At 44.0% G+C, this 27779-nt stretch overlaps 1 long non-coding RNA gene across 6 annotated transcripts in view; it reads right to left on the bottom strand.

Annotated features, from left to right (window-relative positions):
* LOC144372752 (uncharacterized) overlaps positions 1–26195 on the bottom strand; it is a 64350-nt gene extending 38155 nt beyond the window's left edge. For all 6 annotated transcript variants that reach the window (XR_013432650.1, XR_013432649.1, XR_013432648.1 and 3 more), the window contains exons 1-2: positions 26040–26195; positions 13031–13127 (exon numbers count right to left, since the gene is read on the bottom strand). This is a non-coding gene — a long non-coding RNA (uncharacterized LOC144372752). The remainder of the gene's footprint in view (positions 1–13030; positions 13128–26039) is intronic.
* Between the last annotated feature and the right edge of the window lie 1584 nt (positions 26196–27779).

Here is a 27779-nt window from a genome sequence, read left to right as displayed (position 1 = left end):
GGACAAGTAGATTAAGAAAATTCCTGAAAGCCAGGTGTGGTAGCACAGGCTGGTGATCCCAGCAGCTTCAGAGGCTGAGGCAGGAGGATTGCAAGTTCCACGCCAGCCTCAGCAACTTAGTGAGGACCTAAGCCACTTAGTGAACCCTGTCTCTAAATAAAATATACAAAAGAACTGGGGATGTTGCTCAGTGGTTAAACACCATTGGGTTCATTCCGTGGTACCAAAAAAAAAAAAAAAAAAGAAAGAAAGAAAAGGAAAAAAAAGAAAGGAAAATTCTTACAAAAAGACACTCTGGATGCTGGATGCTGGATGCTGAAGTTGATCTGTATACAGCATAGCGAACAGTACGAGAGGAATGAGCTCACACCTCCTCTCATCAACAGCAGCACAGATACCAGGGATCTAATCAGACCTGACAAGAAGCACTCTTCCCCACAAAACCTGGAATTACCAGAAGGTCTTTAGAAATTCAGATTCCCATCCTGAATCATTAATGAGAAACTTCACCTCAAGGGTATTTGGACTTTGTGATCTTAGCTAATGAGAGTATAAAGTCACAGTGCTTAGCAACACATTTAAAATACTGCTTATTTCTCCTGTAACATGTCACCATCCATTTTTGTATACATATTACAACCTACAAATGTTTAATTTACATATGCATGTATGTTGGAGATGAACGCGGAGCACATTCCTTTTAACTTGACAGGCAGGCTAATGGATCAGTAGAGTGCCCACCTGATATGGAAGGCAGGCTGCCACATTGCTCAACGGGAAGTGCTGGCCCAGGAGGAAAAAGTCAAGTATACCTCAGTTAATAAATTATTGTGCAGCCATTAATTACCCTTGGGATGTCAAAGGACTGGGGTAGTGGGGCACTGCCAACCAATGCCTACAGCAGGATTGTGCCCTAAAGGAAAAAAAAAGTATGTCAGAAGTCCTAAGCCCTAGAACCTCAAAATGTGACCGTATATGGAAATAAGGTTGTTGCAGATGTAATTAAGAGGAGAGGATTCTGAAGTAGGGTATATGCAATAGGCCAGCTCTCCTTCTGAAAAGGGGCATTTGAAACAGACATGTACACAGAGAGAAATGGAAGATTAGAGTTCTGTGGCCACATTCAAGGAACTCAGGTGGCTAAGAGAGGGCCCTGGAGCAGACCCTCCCCAGCACCTCCAGGAGGAGCACAATCCTGCTGCTACCTTTAAACATCAGGCCTCCAGAACTGTGAATCAACAAATTTCAGTTAAACCACCCAGTTTGTGGCATGTTACTAGGGTAGCCCCAGGAAGCCCACTGCAGCCTGCTGGCAATGAGAGGGAGTCAGCCTGAGCCTCTGCAGGGCAATGGAGAGATGTGGCTCCTAGGGCAGACTGTGGGGATAAGGCAGACGTCACCAAACCTCCCTCCATGGCCGCTGGTGATGCCACCTCAGAGGTACGTAGTGTGCAGTTGATGCTCCAAGCAGACCTGGGCTCTGGTGAGGGATGCAGGGCCTGAGCTGGCTCTGCCCACCTTTCACTGCCCAGGTTACCATAGGCAAAGATGACCTGCACTTCTCCCTGGCTGGTATGAAAACTGCTCACTTCAGCAATGCCCCCTTTGCCTACAGAGTTAGAGCATTAATTCTGAGGCTCATGTGGACAGTCCCAATGGAAGAGCCACCAAATAGCCACTACTCTTCCCATTTTTTTTTAACAGGGCAGACCGGATATTTATTACCATTTTGTGCTGCCATAAAATTTACTTTTCAAGTGCTTTGGATCTGAGCATCTCACTGTGCCTTCTGAGACCTTCATTACTGAGGCATGTAAGTCCACAAGCAGGGGACAGCCAATTAGCTACCTCATAAGGACATGGTATGTCACACAAAACACTGAATACATGGAAAGGCTGCCTTTGGCAGAATAGGGCTCTGTGGCACCTATATACCACACCTGGGCTGGCTGTTGCTGTCTTGTTGTAGGGGATCCAAAGCAACCCTGGACTTGGTGCTGGCTGGCTCTCAGTATCCTTGCTCAACTGGCATATCTGCAGATACCACAGGAGAAGGATGTACTCTTTAAACAGGCAGCCGACAACCAGCCTGTATACAAAATATGACATTGGGACTTGTGGGGGTTATGGACATTGGTTCTCCACAAGGAGCCATTAAAGTTACACCTGTAGACCACAGCATTCCCAGGCAGGTAGGCCATGAGATCCCAGCTGGCTTATAGCTGTGCCACTTTTAAGCTTCAGAGATCTTAATATTTTATTTCTTAACTATTAATTTTTCTCGAGAGAACCTTTAAAAACTGCCATGGATCACAACATGGCATAGGTTTTGGGTTCACTTGTATCTTTCAAAAAAAAATGTGTTGAAGTCCTAAACCTCCAGGCCATCAAAATATGACCTTACTTGGAAATAGGGACTTCTCAGATATAATCAGTTAAAGTGAAGTCATCAGAGTGGGCCCTGATCCAATAAGAAGGGGAAATTTGGACACAGAGACAGACACACAGAGGGAAAATGTTGAGAAAGACAGAGGAAGAGCACCGGGTACAGGCAGAGGATCCTAGGGATGCATCTGCAGGCCAAGCAATGCTGGACAGCCAGTAAGTCCCCAGAAACAGGGTGATGAGGGCCACAACCAAGTTAAGATGGCGCCTGGCAGTATGCCAAAAGGAGTGGTTTGTGAAGTAATGCCAGCAAGCCATTAAGATGATTAGGATTCCTTAATGACTGACTGCTGTGTCAAGATGATGTCAATTAAGTTAAGCTGTGTGTAATTAGTTAGGTATATGTACCTCTGCAGTCTGGCAGAGAGGCGGCTCTTCCTACCCTGGGTGCGCGTTACTTTGAGTTCTCAGTTCCTGCTGAGTTCACTGGCAATAAAGTAGTTCCTGCTTCAACATTCAAGTTGCTTGTCACCTCTTGGTTATTTTGCCTAGCCGTACTTGGGCAGCCTAGCCCGACTACAGCACCAGGGAGAGGCCGGGAATGGGTCCCCCCAAGCCTTCAGATGAACTCACCCTGTTGATACCTCCATTTCAGACTTCCAGACCCAAGAATATTGAAATACTATCCAGTTTAAGGTACTTTGTTAAGGCAGCCCCAGAAATCTAAAAAGCATACCCTGACGGTAATAATTGTTTCAGGCAAAATCATCAGTAAATGCTAATGTAGCAGGTCAAAGTTTGATGAGAATTAGAATATTTAGATAGCCTCAGAGTTATTTCCCCACAAGACAGTTACTGATAACCAAGGGAAAAACAGAAAGTGTACAGAGGAGAATTTTGGCAGAGACCACCTTACTCAGGATGATGAAGTGGACACTGCCAGGAGAGGGACATGAAGATATCATGTGCCTTCTGATTTGATTCATCCTATAGGTGTGGTATCCCTGCCCATCACGACCTGGACGCCATCATGGAGAAACATCAGAGAAGTTAAGTTGAGGGACATTCTACAAAATAAATGACTTACACTCTTCAAACACACTGAGGTAATGGAAGGTTAAAAAAAGGCTGGAGGACCACTCTAGATTGGAAAAGACTTAAAAGATATAACTACATGAAGTTTTTATCCTGGATAGAAATCTGACCTGGAGATATTAATCAAATCTTAAAAAGTCTGCAGATTAGATAATTATGTTTTCATGCTAATTTCCTGATTTTAATGCTCATGGGATACTTAAGTTTTAAGTAAGGCAGTTGAAGCATTCAAAAGTAAAAGACTTTATATCTGGAATTCACTTTGAAATGATTCAGGAGAGAGTTCATGTAGACAGATAAAGATTTGGATGTATACAATAGTAAGAAACAGAAGCAAACAAGGTAAAAATCTTATCATGCAGAAAGTGTGGTGAGGAGTATATGAGGGTTTTTTTGGTACTTTTTTTTGCAACTTTTCTGTAGGTCTAAAATTATTTCAAAATACAGTTTAAAAAAATAATGATTATCTGGGCTGGGGATGTGGCTCAAGTGGCAGCACGCTCGCCTGGCATGCATGCGGTCCAGGTTTGATCCTCAGCACCACATACAAACAAAGATGTTGTGTCTGCCGAGAATAAAAAATAAATAAATAAATATTTTAAAATTCCCCCTCTCTCTAAAATAATAATCATCATCATCATCATCATCATAATCATAATAATTATTATTCTTTGTTGAATACCTGAAATGGTTTGAAGCATTAATATATATTTCAAATATAATTCCTGCCAGCACTCCAAACCTCACCCAGAGTACCATGGAGAGGCCTGGCAAGGTAGGAGAGGCAGGGGAGCAGAGAACCTTCCACTGCATGTCAGCATCACACAAGGGGCCTGCTGATGTCTGAGACCAGGACAGGAAAATAGAGACAAATCTCAGCACTGAAAATCTAGACCATAAGTAGTGAGAAGTTTATGATCCCACCTTCAAATCTTAACTTGAAATTTGTGGCAACTTGAATCCAACTAGAGGAATGACACAGAAATGACACAGCCCTGGCGCGAGCGCGTGCACACACACACACACACACACACACACACACACACACAGACACATGAATGAGCTTAATCCAAAAGGCATACTATTTTCTGGACTAGAGTAAAAAATCATTTATATCAGTCTCCAGTGTTCTTACTTCTGCCACTGCCATTCTTTCACATACGAGTTATTACTTCAACTAAAAGTTATTGGACACATGAAAAGATGATGTGATCCACTGTAAATAAATAAACAGTAAGATTATTTCTGTAGAAAACAGACCTGAAAACAGATCCAGAAAACATGACCCAGATGTTGGATTTATCAGGTATAAATCTAAAAATAACTATGATAAGTTTGAAAAGGTAGAAAATTTCAGCAGAGAAATGGAAATGATATAATTTTTAAAATTAAATTTTTAAATTTTAATTTTAAGAATTTTTTAAAAATTTAGTATACAACCAGAGATATGAAAAATTGTGTTCTATATGTGTAATAAGAATTGTAATGCATTCTGATGTCATGTATAAATAAAAAAAGAATAATGGAAAAGAAAAAAATAAGTTAACTCTGAATTTTTAACTCTGAATTTTTTTAAAGAATTTTTTTAAAAATTTAAATGTTAGAAATGAAAAACAGGATATGAGAAATGAAGAATCTTCTTGAGGGACTTAGAATGAGACTGGGTACAACAGCGGAGGGAATTGGTAGTCATGAATACAGGCTAATGGAAATTAATCAGAAATACAAAGATGAAATAGAGTTGGGGCACAGGAAAAGGACACAGCATCTGAGACCTGAGAGCACACCATTGGTTTAATGAAGCAACTGGAGTCTTAGAAAAGGAGAAGTAAGCAGAAGCAATTTTTAAAAAGTTAATGGCTAACAATTTTTCTAAATGGATAATATTAAATCATAAACCCAAGAAGCTCAAAGAACTTTAAATAAGACAAATACAAAGAAAATCATGATTCTTGTATCACAAACTATTGAAAAACAAAAACAAAGAGAAAATATTGAAAGGTACCAAAGGTAAACAGAATTATTACACATAGGAACAATGATAAGAAAAACCACTGATTTCTCCTTGTATACAATGGGGGCCAGAAGACAATGGAAAGTCACATTTAAAGTATTAGAAGAAAAAACATAATTAGGAATTCAACAGTGAAACTATCTTTTCAAAGTTAAAGCAAAATAAATTTATTTTCAGAGAGAGACAAGCAGAAAGAATTCATCCCTAGTAGATAAGTACCTTCTTACACTGTATTGGTACATTTTCTGTTACTATAATGCAATCTAAGGCAGAATAACTTTAACGGAAAGAGGTTTCATTTTGGCTCATTGTTCTATCCAAGGTCCTGCGTCTGCATCCAATAAAGACGTTCCTGCTGGTAGAGTTCCAAGGTGGTGCAGGGCATCAAATGGCAAGAACAGAATGTAGATGTATGGGGGTGTCTTCTGGTTTCCCTCCCCCTTCTTAAAAACCCACTAGAATCAATCATGGAGGATCCACCCTCATGATCTTATCTACCCCTAATTGCCTCCTAGAAGCCTCACCTCTAAACACCATAGTCATATGAACTTTTCACCCTCCTAAGACCTCAAACTGGAAATTATATCTCAACATGTGAACCCTTGGGAGACACACTCCAGTCACAGCAAAATCAGAGTGCCTACACTATGAGATGTTTTTGTGGAAATATATAGCGGACCTTTACAAATACTTCACAACTTTCTTTAAATCTCTTTAAAAGACAATTGATCTTTAAAACAAAAAAAATAATAACTGGTTGTAGCCACTAGTGTGACAGAGCTGACTGGAAGCATCTCTTCAGAAGTTCATGTTTAGTAACGTCATGTTGCTCACTTAGAACTGGCCATGGTGGGAGGTTTTACACCATAAAGATAGTAACTGCCACAGATCAGGGATTTTGTGCTGCTGTAGAGTGAGTAGTGAAGTAGTTATCTGCACATTATTCCTTGGAGTATAGGTAGAAGTAAAGAATCTGACAACAGCACAAAGTGGGGAAGAGGAAATTAAAAGTATACTGTTGTAAGGTTCTTAATTGTTTATGAAGTACAATATTTTTTGGAGATAAAATAAATTAAAATAGGGGCTGGCAAACTTTTCTAAAAGGGCCACATAGTAAGTGAGTGGTCCATCTTCTCTGCTCACAGATCCCTGTTGCTATGCACTTGCCTACTTGCAAACCCTGGAAGTGCTGACAGGGTCACTCACAGATGTTCACACAAGCAGCAGAACTCAGTCTCAATATGCATTCCCCAGCTGGGGTCGTGCAGGTAACCCTTGCCTTCTTCATCCTGTAAACACATGTCCTCTTCATGGTTTCTACTATAAAGTCACTCTCTCTGTGTTGTCTTGTAACTAATAAATATATTGAGGAAAATACTTTGAGACTATGCAAATATTCTTGTCATTCCCAAATTTACACCCACAAATCCTAATTTCCACTGGTGAATTTTGCTTATAAAATAACTATACTGGGCTGGAGTTGTGGGTCAGTGGTAGAGCACTTGCTTAGCATGTGTGAGGCACTGGGTTCGATCCTTGGCACCATATAAAAATAAATAAATAAATAAAAATACTGTGTCCATCAACAACTACAAAAATATTTTTAAAAATTACTGTAATATTTGCCTACTAGTGATATTCTACTTCCCTCCTTTTTTATTAATTGGAATTATTCAGTAAAGAAGAGATGTATTATCCCTTCCTTTTTTGTTCATGTCAGCATGGACTTGTGGATATTAATTTTGCTGTGGCGCCTGTATATTTTGTGGCAGACTGTTTCAACTTTGGCATTAAGAGACCCTGTGAATGGGCCTCTGTGTGTTCTGCCATGCCTAGGCCTTTCTGAAGCACTTCCTTATGTTCTGGCATTACAAATGCTCTGGGCTAATCTAGTCCTTTCCTTTCTGTGGTCCTGGAATCCACAACTTCTCTAAGGGACCTGTTCCCATGACTGGGAATACTGTGTAGAAACCAAGATGTCAGCCCTAGGTGTTTATGGCTGCATGGGTGTTGGTTTTTATGTCCCCTCAGTGAATAGAGGCAGGGCATAGAAGCAGGAAATAATCATATGTATACTAACCCCTCATCTTCATTTATTTTGGTGCCTATGTATGTATATAAATGCATCTTCCATCCACCCACCCATCTAAAACCATCAGTTCTGACAGTTACCTCCACCCTCCATCAATCAGCACAAAGTCCATTTCAGTCCTCCCTCTATTTGTGATCCCTTGTTCTGGAAGTGAGAAACTTTATCTACAACATTTTTACCAACTTGTTCAATTCTAATATATACTTAGAGCTACTCCAACCCCCTGTGGGAAAACTGTTTACTAACTGTAGTACAACATTGGGGTGTGATGCTTTTTATCTTCAGCCTTACAGTATCCAACCAAACTGTTGTTTTACAAAGTTACTTAGGTTACCTCCTACTCCCTTCCATATTGTCATATTAATATTGAAGTACAGTCAGTCTCATATGTTACTGTTTGTATGCAGGTTGGATCCCCGACTCCTGCATTTGGTTGATGTCAATGGTTTGCTTATTTCTTGGATGTGTGGAACAATACCATGGTTCTAGCTCAGAGGAACACAAAAATCCAAGATCAGTGAGGAGCCGCTTGCTCCCTCCCGATCCTGACTGCTCATTCCATCCAGTCATTCTTATTACTCTTTATCCTCCCAATCCTGGTGGCAAAAAAAATGCATTCATTTGCTGCACATGGTGGCCCACACCTGTAATCCCAGCGACTGGGGAGGCTAAAGCAGGAGGATCACGAGTTTAAAGACAACCCAAGCAACTTAGAGAGGCCCTAAGCAACTTAGTGAGAAAAAAATAAAAAAGGGCTGGGGATGTGGCTCAGTGGTAAAGTGGCCCTGGATTCAGTCTCTGACCCCAAACCCAAAACAACAACAAAGTAAACAGCGCATTCATTTTTGGTTCACTCTTTCTGACAATCATTGCTTCTTAATGTCTTGTATTAAGCCTGGTTCATGGTAGGTCCTCCATGATACTCAACATTAATCATTTCCTTCAATGAATCCTGACTCTTGGAGCCCATCCCAAGATGGGCTCCTGTTCACAGTGAAGCTGGGCGCATCATTTTATTATTCCCCAAAAATGGATCTGAGGACAACCTCTGCTTTTCTCAATTGGGTCACTTATTAGATGGAAACTAGGAGCCACTCAGGAGAGCACAAATAACCTTGTACTCTCCTTGGATGTGAAGATTCATAGATGGCTAGAACACAGCCTGATGGGAATTCTTAGGCAACATTTTCACATTCCAGCCATTTTCTTTTCTTTTTTTTTTTTAAATACTATCTCAAAACAACTTAGCCACATGAAATTATTTTTAAATTTCTGGAAAATTACAAGATTAAAGGGAGCAAGAATTGTACAAATATTTGCAAAACAAAAGTAATTACTAGTAAAGGTCTTGGGATTTCTATTTGTCACAAAATAACCTTTTTAATGCTCCAAGTTTTCATTTTCTCTATAATCATTGTATGATTTCTCAATGAGTGGGGAAGAAAACCACCAGAAATCAGTTGGTAAATTAAGAACAGTTGTAAATATTTGGGAAAGAAAACAAAGAGTTTTCTAAGGTCACACAGCAAGTAAGTGGCAGAGTGCTGGCAGCTGAATGTAGATCTATGTTGAAAGAGGAAATTGGCACCCAACACAATGCACTTATCATCATATCTGAAGAACTTTGCATCAAAACACAAAACTTTAGAATTGGGATATGACTGAGTCATAGGCCATATGACATTTCCAAAAGGATCATTTCATGTTTTACAAATTCTGCAAATAAAAAGATCTTCCCATATGTAAAATAAAACCAACCCCCTGAAACCTTGTTGTAAACTGACAATTAGGCCATCTCTGGAATGGGAGGCTAAAGATGGGTAGGATTATGGGTTTGAGAAGCACAGACAATATCATAGGCAACCTCAGAATGATGACGTTGAGAAAGGATCCAGACTGCAGGCTATGTTGATCAGGGGCTTCTGTAACAACTTGAGATTTGGGCTTCTGTTATAGTTTAGTTCTGGAGCCCAAAGGCTCATGTGTTGAAAGTTGGGTCCCCAGTGCAGCAGTGTTCAGAGCAGGGCCTTTGGGAAGTGAATAATCACCTATGTGTTCGTAATTTAATGGCATTTTGGGGGGGGGTGGTTGATGGGATGGGGCCCTCTTGTCCTGGCCCCTTCCTCACAATGCCCACCACCCCCACCTGCTTCCTGGCTGTCATGAGATGAGCATCATCCTTCTGCAGTGCTCTTTTGCCATGGTGTTCTGCCTCACCTTAGGCCCAGAGCAACAGAACCAGCTGCCCATATATTGAAAACTCAGAAACTATGAGCCAAATAAGTCTTTCCTCTTTTGAGTTGTTTCTCTCAGGTATTTTTTCACAGTGGAAAGTTGACTAACAAAGCTTCTAAGTCAAGACTGACTCAGGGATCAATCCTGGCCAGGCCACTGACTGGCTACCTATCATGGGGTTGGATAACTACCCTAATCCTTCCTACTTCATCTCTGTGAGGGACATATTAACACCAAGGTGAAAGTGGAATTAAAGCTGATGTGAAATGGGAATCAGCAGGCACAGCTTCATGGCTAAGAGTGAAGAATCTGGACCCAGCTGCCAGCACTCTGCCACTTACTTGCTGTGTGACCTTAGAAAACTCATTTAACTCTCTGAGCCACCAAAAAGAGATTAGAATCTGAAATAAAGATAATAATCACAAATCATCTTTTAAATAGTGAAAATAACAGAGCAGTTATGAGAATTCAATGAAGTAAGGGAGACAGAGCCCTTAGAACTGGCAGATTCCCTCCTCTCCATAAGAGCTAGCAATGATTACCAATTATTCAACTACCAACTGGAAAATGGGGTGGGCCTGGTGGTAGAAGTAAATAGTTATGCAGGGTCCACAGCCTGATGCAGGGTTTTAGGAGCTATGTTGACTACACAGGTCAGAAGCTGAAGAGCACAGCTCCCTGCACTCCCTGTGTTCTGTGTCACGTGGTTTAACCCATGCTGGACAGGAGTCAGCCAGGGTGAAGAGGACAAGAGTGACACACTGCAGCTCAGCTGCAGAGACTGACAAGCAAAGCCCCCGACTGTGTCTGCAGACACCACACAGCAGCTAAGTCAAGACAGACCCAGGAGGCGGTCCTGGCCAGGACACTGATGGGCCACCTGTCACTGGGTTGGATAACCAGCAGTCAGCTGTGGCCTGTACTCTGTAGTCAGCTTGCTTTAAAACCTCAGGTCTACACAGAGAGAGAGAGGGAGTGATCTTTCTGGTGAAGAAGATAGATCTGAAGTGCTGGGAAGAGCCACCTTTTCCGTTTCCACTGTTCATCCTCTGGTATGGTTATTTGAACTGCTCATCTTCCATGTATGCTGTATTTGATTTCAGGGAAATATCAGTAGAAAAAAAACTGACAAACCATTCTGCCCTTTTTTCTAAGCATGCATCTCTGGCTTCTTGGCACTTGACTGGGCAGGGCACGAGCCATGTGTCCTTGCCCCAGGGACACTAAGAAAGGCACCTTCCCTACTCATGCAGGACCTCACTCCAATGGCACCTTCTCTCTCTTAACCTCTTCCTGCATCTTGAGGAAGGACGGCAGCAGCAGGTGTCCCGGAGGAGGACACCACTGCAGGCCAGATCCTCTTGCCCTCTATTCTGGAAAGTTCTGAAATTGTGAGTTTCCCTATGTCCCCTATGGAGGCAAAACTTCACCTGCACTATTTACAGGTCCCTACAGGTGAGCATTCAGCCCACCTGGCTGGAGGGCAGTGAGCAGCTTGTGACAGGTGCCTGTGCCCTGGTAGCTTGATGGTGTGTGCAATACTGCATCACTCTCTAAAACCCTAACCTTTATGGAGCCTGAGACATCCTGGGCCCCAGAGTGTGGACCTGGAGGAGTTACTGCTGTTGTTGCAACCCATATGCAGCTCTGGAAAACAGTCAGTGAAAAATAATTGTGGAATTTTCTTTAAACTACTTTCTTCTTTTAAAACCAGAATTCGGGTATATGCTTAGCATGTGCAGGGCTCAGAGTTCAACCCCAGCATCAAACAAATGGACAAAACGAGTTAAAAAAATAAAACAAGGACTTAGGCTGAACTTTCTTTGACGTTGCTCACTCAATTCAAAATGGGAAATGATTACACAGAAACTTCATGCAGATGTCTTCCCCTCAAGTAGCACTTGACTGGGTCTGTACTCTGTGGTCAGCTTGTTTCAAAACCTTAGGTCTACACAGAGAGAGAGCAATCTTTTGTGTGAACGAGAGGCTAGAATCTGAAGCACCCATACAAGGCTTATGGAAAATGCCCAGCGGGGGATACCTGCCACCAGACACATAGTACCAAGTATACCTGCCTTCCTGTTGGTGTATACTCCCAGGAGTCCCCTTTTGGAAACCTGGCCTTCTCTGAACCCCACTAGACTGCATTTAAATGACTGCTCTATTAACTGGGAAGGAGCGTGATGTGGATCCCATTTCCTTGTGTGTAAATCGGGGAGAATACTTCCTGCCTCTCAGCACTACAGGAGTGAAATGAAGTCAGATCGTGTGCCCGACCACAGGAGCAAGAGCTCACTGCTGTCCACGCCCTCCTTCCCCCCCACCCTTTGTTTCCTCCTCTGCTGTCTGGAGACAAGTTATAAGCAGAAAACTGAATGTTCACATTCTTCCTCATGGACACTTAGAGAGGTGCATATGTCTGTGGTGCCTGCTTGTACACAGCAAGGTCAAGCACAGCAAAGGACAAGGCCCTTGAGCCAAGCTTGAATTCAGAACCTCCAAGGAAAAGAGGTGCCCAACAGAAAGGTATGCAGAGAGGTTCCAAGACCCAAAGGGAGCAGAGATGTCACATAAGGTTTTCCCATAAACATTTCTATAACCAGAAATTCTCCATCCCAGCTGCACAGATGGCCAAGATTCAACTAATGTAGTATCTCAGGGTTCCCAGGGGTTTCAGAACTGTAGTTCCAGTGGAGAACCGCAGTCCACAGATTGTTAGTGCACACTTCTATGGAATAGTAAATAGAAAGCTAGAGTGTAAAGGACCCGCAGTCCCAAGAATTAACCTATTTCCTCCACTTGGGCCAGGAGGGAAATGATGATGGCTTTGTGCCCCACTGGAGACCCAGAAGCCACAGTAAGCTTCTCCAGGGTCTCCTGCTCCTGCTGGCACAGCCCCTAGGCTTGCAGGAAGGGAGGGGGTCTGACTTACCCAGGGCACAGAGAGGCTGCCTGTGCCTGCCAACATCAGTGCAATCCCTGCACCTGCCTGGGCTCATGAGTTGCCGACAGAGAAAATGGTGCACTTTACATGCCCTGTCTCCTGCCCAAGTGGCACAGAATTCTACCTCATTGACAGGAAAGGCAAGAATACACAGCACAGGTCCAGCTGTCCAGGACTTATCAGAACAGAGGAGGGACAAACATTAATGTTTAACAGAACAATCATTATTTGCAAAGTTTGTTAAAAGTCATCAGACGTCTCCCACCTGGGGCTTTCCCATTCCTGGTCATCCTTGTCTCTTTCTTCCTTGGTGTCTCCAGCATGTGGGTGTTTCTGCACCATCAGCATTCCACCAGCTTTCACTGAAATGAAAACAAAAGGCAAGTATGATTAGTCCAGATGGGGAACTGGCTTGGAGGTTTGCCCAGTGGCCACAAGTCAGTTTGGAGACCCTGGCAGTGATAATCATTAACTGGGGGTAGGGAGCAGTGTGGTTTGGAGGAGATTCAATGTGTTACCTGTGCAATGCTATCTCTTACTCCAGATGTTAGAAACTTTCCAAGACTCTGGGGTCCATTTTTGGTCACCTCTCACATATTTTGTAAGAAGAGTCACATAACCAAAGTGTGAAGCATGCGGAGCAGTGGCTGCTTAGTTCTGCACATCTTATTGATACAGGGACTCCCTAAACCCTGCCCTTCCCTGTAAGCATTATTTTCTCAAATACCAGTGATGCTTTTTATAGGTGACATAGCTACAGGTGACACAGAACAGCTACTATGTTAGTCACAGAGCCTAGTCAGGAGTGGCAAAGATTTCCAGAGCAGCCCTTCCCAGGCTGTGCTGTGAAACCCTCCTATTGGTAGATGATCATTCTGTTTTTAGGAAAACAGCCTCATTGCAGTTGGGTATGGTGGCACACACATGTAATCCAGCGGCTCAGGAAGCTGAGGCAGGAGGATTGTGAGTTCAAGCTAGCCTCAGGAACTTGGAAAGGCCCTAAGCAACTTAGTGAGACCCTGTCTCTAAATAAAACATAAAAAATGGATGGAGATGTGGCTCTGTGGTTTAAGTGCCCTTGGGTTCACATTCTTCACATTGGGTTCAATCTCCCCCACCAAAAGCTTCATCAAGATCTAATTTATGTACAATTCATTCATGTAAATTATATAATACAGTGGTTTGAGTGAATTGAAAGTTATGCAATCATCACTACAATAAGTTTCTGTCACTCAAGCAGAAAATCCCACACCCATGAACAGTTGTTCCCTTTTCACTTGTCCCCTAGCTCCCAGCAACCAGTTACAACAGTTACTTGGGCTGGTCTCTTCTGGACACCTGGAATAGAAATGGAATCATAAAACACATGGGCTTGGGTGGCTGGCTCCTTTCAGAGAGCACGTGTTCAGGTTTTCCTGTGCTGCAGTGTGAGGGCTCCATCCTTCTCTAGGACAAAACACTTCATGGCACAGACTCACCTCTTTCCATTCCTCTATTCATCACATGGTGGATATATGGGTTGTTTCCACTTTTCAGCTGTTATGGATAATAAGCTTTGAACACATTTTGTGACTTTTTCTGTGTACATATTTTCATTTTCTTAGGTTTGCATCTAGGAATAAATGGCTGGGTCACATATTGACTCTGCATTACACTTGTGAGAAACCAGGATTGCTTTTCAATTGTGCGCCATTTTCCATTCTCACCGGTGTGAGGATTTCTGCACATATGTCCACACTTGTTATTGTCTATTTAATTATAGCTATCCTAGTGGGTGTGATGTGCTATTTCATAGTAATTTGATTCACATTTGCCAAACACTAACATGTTAATACTATATTACAAGGAGAAGAGAGTGGGACATGGGACCTAGGATCTAATGGGTATAGGAAATACTAGGCTGAACAAAAGCAAATGGGCTTCTTTTAGAGAGATTTTGGGGCCCTTTAGCATACTAATGTGCAACATGAAGCTTTATGAGGGGCATAGAGCATGCAGTCTCCCCCAGATGTTTTTCTTTGTGTGTGTGTGTGTGTGTGTGTGTGTGTGTGTGTGTGTGTGCGTATAGACACACTGGGGATTGAACCCAGGGGAGCTTTACCATTAAGCAACATCCCCATCCCTTTTTCAAATTTTGAGACAGGATCTCACTAAATTGTCCAGGCTGGCCTCAAACTTGTGATCCCTCTGCTTCAGCCTACCAGGTTGCTAGGATTACTGGTATGCCTGGCCCCAGATGCATTTGACTCAGTTTTTGTTTTGATCTATTTTTGGTTTTGCAGTAATGCTGTTATCATCTTTTAGCACCATAGTGTCCCATGGAATAGAATTTGGAAATACTATCCATATATCCAAAAAACTGACCTCACAGGGTTATATGGAGCTGAGGGTCTCTGAAGAAGCTGCATCCATATAGAAGATCTTGCAGACTGATGACTGGGTGAGCAAGAGGACTGTGATTGAGGAGAGATGGAAGATTTCAGATCGGGATCCCAAGCATCTTGGTATTTCTTAGGCTCTTTAGTAGCCACTTAATTTCAACTCCTGTATCTGCCATTATAACTTCAGATAAAACTCTCAGAATAAACCACTATGCTTTGCAGACCTATAAGAATCCACCAAGCTAAGCATGTTTAAGGTAATGGCTAAAACTACAGGAAATATTTTCTCCCTCTGCTTATAGCCAGCCTACCTGATGATCTACCAAATGTTTGCTAAATGTATTGATTAGGACTTCCTTTGTTTTGTGGCTGTAAAAAGTTGCATGGTGGAGTATGTCATGCAATGCCACTTCCCAGACCACAGTCACTCCTCTTTGGCTTAGAATAAACTATTTTCTTGTTTCCTTTGAAGCACAGTTGTTATTTTACATGGACAGTAGTTGCTTCATCTGCATAAAGGGGAGAAAACTCTAAGATGAAGACATTCAAAGGAGGGAACAGCAGTTTACACCACGGGCCTCATTTACCAACTCTCAAGGAGGGGAGTGCTTGATGGAAAGAAGGGCTGTTTTTTTGTTGTTGTTGTGGTTGTTTTTTGCATTTACCCCAGGTTCTTGATGCAGGCCTTAGGGAGTCCCACCCTTGCCCTACTCAGGGCAGCTACTGGGTCTTCGGCCACGAAGCAGCCACATCCCACAGTACCATCCATTTGTCACTCCAGCTCCTCCGGAGTCCCAAATCTGGGTGGACCTTGCTGGTTCACAAAAGTCCAGGGCAAGTTGATGATGCTGATGAACAGGAAGAGACTTTGAAGTCACCTCAGGCTCACATGCTCCAAGTTGATTAGTCTTAAATTTCTCAGACTTCAGGAAGACGATGACGCTTGCTTCTCAGGGACAATGGCACCCTAGCTGCTGTCCCTCAGATGAAGGCAAAACAGGCATCAAGTAAAATAAAGGGTTGTGTTTAAACAGTTTAAACAGTGCCCATGCTGGTCTGGGATTGGAACCACAATCTCCCTGTGCCCCACCACTTCTTTCATGGAGTGGGGGCATTCTACTTTGGAAAGAAAGAAATAGGATCCTGTTTAGTGATCCGCTTTTTATTCTAGGAATTCATTTCTAATCATTTTGTATCTGACTGTGAGAGCTTATGCCTTGTGGTCTCCAACTCATCAAGTCTTTACTTGATAGGCTCTGCTTCTTTTCTCATGTTTCCCATTATAATAAACTTAACCATTTGGGCACACTTGTGTGTGCACTTAGAGTTGTATATGCAGCCTGGGGCCCTAGGAGTTACTCCTCCTGTTGGTTTTTTGTCTGCTCCTTCTTTCTCTCGTGCAGGCGACTATGGATCACATACTTGACTTCACCAGGAAGTGAAGATCTGTCAGGAAGATCTTATGGGGCCCGTGGTGTAGACAGCAATTCTTTCAAGAAATGCTGCTTTGTTTCTACTAGATCAAGAGGAAGGTGCCTGAAAGTCATTACCAAGGATTTCTTAGACTGGAACAGCCAGACCAGACAGTGTAATCTGAACCCCACTCATAGAAGCCGGCCTCATTTACCAATTCTCAAGGAGATTTGTGCCTCCATTCAGAGCCCATGCTGACATCCAAGGCTACAAGGACCCTTCCTTGCCATTCCACTGTGTTGCTGGGGAGGGTCCCCTCTGCCATGTCTCCCCCAGGGATTGGCTTCTGAGCATGAAGCATTATGCTGGAGTCTGGGGTCTGTGAGCCAACTATCCTGGCGTCTGAATTTCAGTTCCTTGTTTTTGGTTTCTAAGGATTTTCCTCACTTTAAATTCATATTTAAAAAAAATATAGTTGAGTACAGGAAGCTGAGGAAAGAGGATCACAAGTTCAAAGCCAGCCTCAGCAACTTAGTGAGATGCTAAGCAACTCAGTGAGACCCTATCTCAAAATAAAATACAATAAAAGGGATGGGAATGTGGCTCAGGGGTTAAGTTCCCCTGAGTTCAATATCTGAGAGAGAGAGAGAGAGAGAGAGAGAGAGAGAGAGAGAGAGAGAGAGAGAAATCTACTATTAGTGGACAGCTTTTAAATTTAAGATTTCCCAGCCTGTATAGTACTCTATTAGAAATGGAGTTTGAAAATAAAATTCTGCAGTACAGTAAATGTCTTTCCACTCTCTTGAAATGTGGAATTTGAGAATTATGTTTTTGACCAAAAGAAGAGCCTAGAACCATCCCATGAATTTTCTTTCTTTTTAAAATTGTTTTCATAGTTGTACACAGACAGCAAGCCTTTTATTTTATTTACTTATTTTTATGTGGTGCTGAGGATTAAACTCAGTGCCTCACACAAGGTAGGCAAGTGCTTTTCCACTGAGCTATAGCCCCAGCCCCCATGAAATGTTTTTCACAATACATTTTTCTTTTCTCACCCCTTGATCCCATGCCCTTCAGAAATTGATTAGAGATTTTTTTTTATTCCACCAAAATGAATATGTTGAAGTCTTAACACCTTAAATAGAGTGTCTTTAAAGAGATAATTAAGTTAAAACTAGGTCAGTTCCTGAACCAATAACACTGATGTCCTTATAAGAAGCGGGTACAATGGTGCAAGCCTATAATCCCAGTGACTTAGGAGGCTGAGGCAGGAGGATTTTGAGTTCAGAGCCAGCCTCAGCAACTTAATGAGGCCATAAGCAACTCAGCAAGACTTTGTCTCTAAATAAAAACATAAAAAGGGCTGGGGATGTGGCTCAGTGATTAAGCACTCCTAATCCCCAATACCCCTCTCCCAAAAAGGAAGAGATGCAGGGAATGCATCTGCACAGAAAAAAAGGCAGAGAGAAGAGCCAACTGCCAGCCAAAGAGAGGCCTCAGGAGAAAAAACACCTACCCACACCTTGATCCTAGACTTGCAACCTCCAGAACTGTGAGAAAAAAGGTCTTGGTATTCTGTTATGGCATCCCTAGCAAACTCATTCAGGTGCCCATTTAAAAATAATCTCTGAATCATTTCTACTTGGCAGACATAAAACCTTTGAACTGTAACTCAAAGATGTATTCCATAAACAAACTAAAAGTAAAAAAGGCTGTGAAACCAACTACAAAGAAAATTGATACTGAGCACCAAGGTGACATTTGAAACAATCAAGTCTCTGGAAGCACTGTGGAAAGGCCTGTCCATTCTTCCATTGAAATAAGGGCACAGTGTCAGGGCCAGTCACCCAGCATTAGCACTTGAATTTAATTCTGTTTCTAAAACCAATTAACTTCATTAATCTCTCTCAGTATGTTTGGTGATTAATGCAGCAATAAGAAGTGACAATAATAATAATCCAAAACTGAGACAGACTAATTTTACGGTGCAATACTGCCCCAAGATATGACAACACAGATTTATTGTGATTGTTGTATCCATGTCTCAAGAACTTTCCATTGGTAAAACTATAATGGCAGAATTATTTTCTCAGAAATCTTTGTAGAATTATTTGTCAATCTAGATATTTTTGTGAGACATTAGGAAAAAAACTTGAATTTTTGTAGTGGTGGTTTTTATTTAAACAAGAGCTTCTAATTTAAGGAAGAACTACATACCTCTCAGCATAAGTGCTATGCAGAGGAGAAGCGCGTGATCCTGGGGCCAGACCCTCGGGCTCACTTCCACCCCTGCCTGCGTGTTTGTGTGCATGTATGTGCACATGTGTGCACAGGCATCTGCATGTGTGTGAATTTTCCTAGCAAGCTGTCAAAGCTCTCTTTGCCTCAAGATCCCCCTCTGAAGAGAGTGTCAGTATTCCTCCTCCCACAGACAGCTGAGGACTATGTGAACTGGCACCCTAGAAATACCTCCAGTAGGCCTGGAACACAGAGGTGTGTAGCTGTTAGCTAGTCTCACCACGCGGGGTCTCAGTCAGCTTTTCACTCCTGTGACCAAAGCACCTGACAAGAACAAGTTTAGAGGAGGAAAAGTTTATTTGAGGCTCACAGTTTTAGAGATCTCAGTCCCTAGGGCCCAGGGTAAGGCAGCACACTATGGCAGATGGGTGTTATGGAAGAGAGCAGGTCAGGACATGACCAGCAAGGAGAGGACGGGGGCCGTGGGGTGGAGAGAGAGAGAGAATGAACACGTGCACTCACTCCTCATGGACAAAATATAGCCCCCAAAGGCACAACCTCCAGCCACTCACCTCCTCCAGCCATACCCTACCTGCCTGCAGTCAACACCTAGTTAATCTCTATTAGGAGGTTGATCCCTTGTCATTTCACCTCTAAACTTTCTTGCATTACCTCACAAGAGCTTTTGTGGGAAAACTCCCAACTAAACCATGACAGGCAGGTTTTAAAAATTAGAATTGCATGCTTAGAGACCTCTACAGTACTCAAATCCTTGGTGCTTGAATGTCTCCTCCCTGTGGTGACAGCATCAACCTATGACCTCCGGGTCATTGAGGAATGAAGGAGAGGCCTGCAAAATGCTTGGTCACTGTGCTGCTGCTGATCATGTAGTCAGCTGACCATCACCAGGTAGTTACCACTACCTCACCACCTAAGCAGTGAAGCTTCCAGACAATCCTGGACAATCCTCCCACTTTCTGCTTTCTTTGCTGTCAATGTTCGGGCACTGCCCTGGGCCCTCATGTGCATGGTCCCACTTCATCAGTTCCCTATGGGGCAGGGCCTGAAGCAGCAGCCACCATGCATAGGCAGCCAGCAGCAAAGAAGGATGAGACCCAGGATCTGCTCCCCAATCAGATCTTCCAATGCTGGGGATCCTTCCAAGATGCAGAGCATGGAGGCTCTTCAGTGATGTAGGCTGGGGCCTACAGGTAGGTCCAGAGTACTCTATCCCCTCCAGGAGGAAACTGTGTGAGGAAGTCACTGGCAGTTAGCTATTGGCAATGCTCAATAGCTAGCTAGAAAAATCTATAGCAGGAAAATGGAGCAGGGAAAGAGAAGGGTGTTTCCAGGGTCACTCAGTACCTGAGGAGACCTGTGAGCCCCAGTGTGGTGCCCAGCATGGAAGAGGAAGGGCTGTGGATGCACACAAATGTCTCCAAAGCACTGACTGTAGAGACTGGAGCATGACTTAGAAGTGTTGCTGCCTTTGTTCTTGCCTGAGAAGGGCTATTGAAACATTATTCAAAGGGACGCTAATCCACTACAAGAAATGAAGATTCTGAGGATCATTCTGGTAGGAAGAACAAAAGAAAACAAAATAGAAACAAGCAGAGTGTGTAGGTTAGGATTAAACTTGATGGCTAGGGCATTGTGGTGGCAGATAAGTACATGGAATCGGACCTCTCCTCTGGTATGTGAGATTGGAGGGTGAGCCTCCTGAGAGGCACGGGGCAAGGGATGCCATCTATTTTAGTCAAGAGAAATGGCTCTACTAGGAGAGAACCACTTGGCAAGAAAAAGAACCCCCTTTAATGGAAGCTCATCACCCCCAGGGCGGGAACCCTATAAAGACAAAGTGGAAAGGATAAGAGGCCAGAGGCAGAAAGAAGCTGTGGGGCACTGGGTTCTGACATCTGGACTGAGAGCACACCAGCTGTGGGGTACCCCAGACTGTAGAAATGGACAGGGGCTTTCTAGTACGTACATACACACAGGTGTAAGTGTTAAAACTTGAGCCCCCAATATGCTGCTGAACTTGCACCCCAGATGGAAGAAAGGGAAAGTGCTTCTGAGCAAGGAGAATCCACTGTGAAGGTGCTAAGGCATTCAGGCCACAGAGGGCCACTCCTTTCACTTTCCAGAGACTGTTGTGGCCCACAGGCCCTGAGGGCTTTGTCTCAGCTAGAAGGGCTGGGTGTATCTTCCATAGCTTTATACTCCATTCAGGACACAGCTTTGACCTCAATGACGAACTGGGTGGGGAACTAGAAGGGGTCGCTGGTGGGCAGATAACCATGTCCCCTTCAAGCTGAGAAGTGTGAGGGTCAGCAGTGTAGGGAATCTAGAATTTAGGAAAAGAAATTAGTTCTAAAACTGCCAGGGGAATGTAGGATCCATTGCCTGGAGGTACTGGAGAAGCCCAGCAATGAGGATTGTTGGCTGAGGCAGGGACTGTCAGATGTTTTCCTATCCAACTCCCAGTGTCCCTTGCAATTGGTTTGGGGCCATTTAACTGGGTCCTAGACAAAGGAATGGGAAAAGTGACTGGTGGGCAGCATAGTGCTGTTCATCTCAGGACCTTAGATGTGCTATGTGGCAAAGAGGGATCAAGGCTGGGAGTAAGAGGCTGATTAGCTGATCTGATCATGAGAAGATTGCCTGCATTATCCACATGGCCCATGTGATCACAAGGGTATTCAAACATGTAAGAGGTAGAGAAAGAGTCAGGGTTGTTGGATGTGAAGGAAGAAGGATGTAAGCAGCCAATGTGGCCTCTGCAGATGGAGAAGAGGCCACAAGGTGAGTGGCTGCCTCTGGACTCTGCGAATGGCAGGAGAACCGTTCTCCCCCGAAGCCTCCAGAAGGACCAGCCCAGCTGACACCTTGACTCGTATTGGACTTCTCACCTCCAGAATCATAAGTTAATAAAGAAGTGAATTATTTTGCAGTTACTAAAACAAACACAGTGGCCTGTTTCCCACTTGACTTTAAATAAATACACTCATGTGTAATGATTTTAAGTTTACAGTGGTTTTAAACAATAACAAGGTTATTGTGTTTTGCTATAGTAGTCATAAAAACTAACCCAGTGAAGCATGCTGCTTGTGGGCCCCAAGCATGCTGACCCACACTTATCCCCCTCTGTAGTGGCTTTGCCTTGAAACAGCAGTGTCCTGCAGCAGGAGTGGTCTGGGCCTCTGTACTGTTTCTTGTAGAGGGTCGCCCAGGAAACAAATAAACCTTAATTTGTTCAGCTCACTTACTGTACTTTTTACAAAAGTGAATATCCTTTATATAAATACAAAGACTTCTGAGGTTAAGAAGGGGAAACTATACATAAAACCAAGTCAGAACACACAGAGCACTGGCTGAAATGAAAAGCACACACATAGAAGATGTTAGAAGGGGAAAATAACCAAAGGTGGCTAGGGAACAACAGCAAAATCTAGAAAGGCTATGGTCCAGCCTGACCAGAAGCTTAACTGAAGGATATTTTCCCCTTGGCATGCTGGAACCAAAAGCACACCTCTGACCTGCATCTAGCTGAGAACATGAGGATGCTGTTGGGCAGTCTGTGACTATATGCTTAATACAATAAAAAACAATGTAGCTTCACATTTGTCTCAGTAGAATGGCCTGGATAACTTGAAAACCCTCCTACAGGAAGATAATTCAGGGAGAAATGTTACCTACAACATTATAAATTCTCCCTTAACTCATGACTTACCAACTGGTTCATATTCATATATTCACTTGACTTAGTTCTATGCAGCGGGGGGTGCCTCCTACTTTTTGAAGAAAACTATATAACATTAGTAACATTCAATGCTATCATATCAGACTTATGAGACCTCACTGACACATGGTTTTGGCTCCTCTGAAAAATTGGGGCAGGAGAATTTGGCCAGCAATATGTATGTATTCACATCACTGCCAAAACCCACAGAGACTGGCAGAGATGAGTAACAGTATGGCTTGTAATCATGGAAGCTATTGCTGTGGAAGGCTATTGCTGCTGTTGGGAGAAATAGCAAGGAATCTCACAACTTTTAACTTTGCTAATCCAGTTTTGCAAAACTTCTCATAAAATAAGCATTCTTCACCCCATTTCTCTGCAAATATTTTGTAGTGGAGAACAGTGGTGGGGTCTCCAGTCACTAAATGGATTTCTTCTGCAAAGAGTTGGCAGAATGTAGTGTAGGTCATCCATCACTCTCAAGTGACGATACTTTGTATCTGAACAGAACCTTCCTTTCACACTAACCAGAAGCCTTTACAAACTGCCCCAATAAGATCACACCTTCAGAGGCAGCAACTGGCAAGTGACAGGGTCCCCTGTCTGGCCGTAAGCAGCAAAGGCCCTTCAGCCTGGTCCCCTAGTCACATACTCCAAACAGTTTAGACAGTTTTTTAAATGGCACTGTCCTCAGAGTCCCAATGATAAGGTGACTACTAATTTAATGACAGTGCCAAGTGCTTAGAACTATGCTGGCACAGTATTACACCCAGGAAATTACAGTCACCATTTCCTGCATTCCGCAACCTAAATGAGGGAAGGGGACCACATGCACCATTAGCACACAATGGAGAGGTCTCACACAGGGAAGTTGGAGGCTTACCATGCTTTGGGGAATAGAAGGTGAAAAAGGGCCTAAAGTAACTCCCAGGAAAAAGCTGTTTGTGGAGTATCTCATGCCAGGCACATTGAGATCCCTGGGATTTAAAGATATCAATAAGACCCAGCCCTGGAAGCCAGGAGAAGAGAGGCAGACAGGGGGAGGTAAGTGCAATAAAGAAAATAGGACTACTGTGGGGAGAGGGAAGAGGGGACCTGATCCAGAGAGCAATAAAGAGAAAACACAAAAAGAACAGCAAGACAGTCACTGTAAGAAAATTTTATTATTTCTGATTAAGGATTTAAGCACAAGTTTGTTATCCAATTTAAGCACTTAATAAAAGTGTTCCCAAAGTTTTCAAGGCAATTATTTTAATTATGAATTATGCTCTTGGCTATCTTTGATGATTATTATAGTGGCTGGCAGAATAGCTTACTCTTTGGCAACACCAGACTGAAGAACATTGAGAGCTTCCTGGGAAAAGAGGCTTGCACACAGGTCCTCTGTAAATTGGGGAAAGCATGCCTCCCAAGAGCACTGCAGAGCCAATATTGCAATTTCCAACTACTGTACATTCCAAGTCTACCTAGGCCTCTGGGCTCAGAGCCCAGGGCCTTTCCTTCAACTCTGGCCAAGTCTTATTGGCCTTGAAAATTTGTGTGACAGTGACAGCTACCCAAAGCACTCCTGCTAGACTTGGGTGCCACAGTTCAGAGGTGTGCCCTGAAATCCCTGGAGTTTACTGTGGTTAACTGACCTGGGGGCTTTGATCCTGAGGAGGGCAGCTGAGAGCTTGGAAGAGTCACAGCAGCAAAGGCTATGTGCTGGGACTTACCCAGAGAAAGATCTTCATGCCATCCTGGGATTTCACAGATGAGGAAATCTGAGTCCCAGAGAAATGGAGTGGCCTGTCTCCAAATTTGGAACCCAAGTTCACTGATATACAGGTGCAAATAAATTGCCTCTTCTCTTGTTAGGCATAAATAAATCATTAATTTTTTAATTCAAAAGCCTTGTAGTTTACAATTCAAGCAAAATTAGAATTCTGCATGAAAATTTCTCCCAGATTTAACATGTACACTTGATAATTATGATCTTAAAAATCTCCATATGGATATGTCTATATATGCAATTTAATTACTGATACTTTGATTTGGTATCATTCCAGCAAATATATTTGAATGAATTCACTACCCTGGGAGAGTGGGCAGTCTCAGGAAGACTGCTGCTGCAAGGTTCTGGGGTGTCAACCCTACCATGAGGGTAAATAAAGGTGTTCCTCCCAACACAAAAGCACAGAGCTACAGGCAGCTGGGCAGGGACACCTTGCTGTAGGAATTAAAGATCAGAGCTATCCTTAAAGGAAATCCCTTCGAAGGTGGTTTTGCTTGTGTTTTGTATTTTGTTTCTCTGTGCTACTGCTAGCACTCAGGGCACCAGGTACTCTGTCTCTTAGCAACACCTTAGCTCTTTGTTTTCGTTGTTATGAGCAAAAGCTCCCAAAGCCATTTCCATTACAGTGGGACACTTTTCTAACAGGTCCTGATAAGTCCTCTTGGAACAGTCAGCCATTTTTTTTCACTCTAGCGCAAGTTGTTGCTGTTGAGAGGCTGTCACTAGTGAAGTATATTCCTCCTCTGCAGTGTAACATATTTAAAGAATTGTCCCTATTCCCTGTAATGAGGCAGAGAATTTGTGTCCTACAGTGGGAGACAGATTACGAATTCTTCACTATAGATGGCATAGATGTGTCACAAAAAAAAGCTTCAGTCCTCTGAGGATTTGTCAGCATAAGATTGAGTTCTAGTACTGACATTTGCAATTAAGACCCTAAAAGAACCCCAAACCTCAATGTGACCTGTCTTCTGTCACCTAAATACTTTGATCTGCTCACCAGGTGTCTTTCCATATGGATCCACTGTCCCTTGAAAGGGCAGCAGAAATGGAAATCGACCAGTCTGGAAAACATCACAGCAAACAGAACTGTGAGCAGAGAGAGAGAAGGCCCCAGTGAACCCAAAGGCTGCTTAAATTCCTATATTCTAAGAAAGATGGCTCTTTCCTGGGTTTAGCTTGTTTGGCTCAGAAGATTAGCGTTTTCTTTCTTTTTTTAAAAGCACATTTGAAAAAAAAAAGCTGAACTTGAAAGAAAGTAGGGTAAGAGAAGTCATACTGAGTGAATAAGGATGAAAATGATTTCCACCCCTTTGGTTCTTTTATCAGTACCCAATGCTGTCGGGCTACAATTAATCATCCCGATATTAAAAACACAGACTCCTGTTACTCTTTAAAAAAGAAAAAAGAAAGAAAGAAACCCTGTACATTCTTAGTAAACCATAACAGCTCAAACTTTGTCTTTTGTAAAGTTGTGCAACTAGGCTTAGGCCGTTGTCATTAGCAAGCAACGGTCACAGGTAGACTACGTGTCGCACTCGTCACGACAGCGGGTCTTGGCGGGCGCCAACCACAGCGGGTGGTGCAGCGGTGGAATCCCGCACAGGCCTGCGGACCGTGCCCGGGCGCCCGCACTCCCCTGCGCTCCGCGTTTGGGCATCAGGGCTCGCAGTTCCTCCGGGGCCTCCTGCGCCGGGCGCCCCGAGAGTAAGCGGAAACCAGTCAGTACCTGCAGGCGTGTGTCCAGCTTTAGTCTGTAGTTTCCCTTCGGGAGGAGAAGACATGGTGCCACCAGAGTTCCCTGGGGCTGGTCGGCCGCGGAGGCGCGGCTGGAGGAACTGAAGGGAGCGCGTGTGTGAGAGCGAGAGTATGCGCAGGGGGCGAGCCAGCCCACAGGGCACGCCTCCCTCCCACACGGCGGGGGCGTGGCCGATGAGCGTCAATGTGGCACGCTCCGCCCTCCTGCACCGGGCGCGCCGACGTCACTGCGGACGCCCTGCCCCGCCGGCCTCTTGCGCGGGCTTACAGAGCATGCGCAGCGGGCCATGCCCATGCCACGTTGGGGATAGTGGGGAGAAGCGAACGGGAAGGAGGGCGTGGCGTTAGGTTTTAGGGGAAATAGGGGTCTTGGCTGGCTGAGGACCTGGAGAGTAGCTGGTGACTAAAAAGGGCCCAGCTTGAGAACACTCCCTCCTCCACGAAACCGCTCCGGCCGCCAGTGTCCCCATGTGGACCGCCACGCAGTGGGGAGCTGAGATCTCTCTCGTCCTGAAGTCCTCAGCTAGACCCCTCATGGGACCGGGGGTCGGATTTTGTTAAGAGACGACGCAAAGGATGAGCCTGCTCCCCAGGAGAGAAAGGCAGCGCCTGAAAAGGCTAGTTCCCAAGCGGCTGGGTGGGTGCGGCCTTGGAGCCTTGGTCTCCCTGCTGCGCAGCCTCGCGGGTCTCCCCAGCGCCCTGCAGCTCCAGGGACTCCAGGCCCGCCATGTCCGTGGCTGGATTAGCAATCAGACATGCCCAAGACGTTGGAAGGAAACACCATCACCTCTCTTGGCTGTATGTTTGTCTGTGATGACAGAAGTGTTCAAAGTGGTCAGGCACCTGGCACCTTCTTACCAGCAGTCAACCTGGTTTTCAGTCAGCTCCCCTGTGGCTTCCCCCAATTGCGAGAAAATCCCTTAGACAAGGTCACACATGACCTCCATGCTGCCAAATCCAGTGGTCACTCTTCCATTGATTCTACATGACCTCTTAGTAGTACTTTGAAGAAGCCATCAATCCTCCTGTTCAGCTTCAGGGATGCCATGTTAGTGCCTCGTCTTGCAGTTTTGGGGCCACCCTGGATGTACAGTCTAGATTTCTAAATATTTGAGTGTCCCAAGCCTCAACATTGCTTCCTGCCCCCCCCCCGCGCCCCTTTCCCTAGGCTTAGATGGTGTCTTTGCCTGGGTTCTGCTGCTACAACAATATCTGAGAAGGGGTTAAAAAGCAGAGATTTCTTTGGCTACTGGTTCTGGAGGCTGAGAAGTTCAAAGGCACAATGATGGCATATTGGTGAAGCCTTGGTGCAGCAACACCTCAGAGTGAAAAGTAAAAGGGTGAGGAAGAGGGCTGAACTCTCCTAATGAATTCACTGTAAGGGTGACCCCGTAAAAGCAAACTTGATTCATGGGGGCATAACTCTCATGACTTAATCACTTCCTATTAAGCCCCCATCTCCTGAATTGTTGCATTCAGGATTAAGTTCAACACTTGAACCTTGGAGAAATGTGTCAAACCATAGAACATCTTGGATGCCTTCTATCACAGGCAAGCCCACAAGTATGACTTTTATCCACATGCTTACAGATCCCAGCCCTGCAAACCTATTTCTGTGTCCTTGAAGTCTTGACTGATGCATTCCATTGGCTCTAAAACTCCATCAAAGAAGATGCCTCCTTCAGGGCTTCCCAGTTCTTTGTGTCAGGCT

Source organism: Ictidomys tridecemlineatus, unplaced genomic scaffold (genome assembly GCF_052094955.1).
Source record: "Ictidomys tridecemlineatus isolate mIctTri1 unplaced genomic scaffold, mIctTri1.hap1 Scaffold_157, whole genome shotgun sequence".
Lineage (NCBI taxonomy): Eukaryota > Metazoa > Chordata > Mammalia > Rodentia > Sciuridae > Ictidomys > Ictidomys tridecemlineatus.
This window is presented reverse-complemented; position numbering and strand designations above follow the sequence as displayed.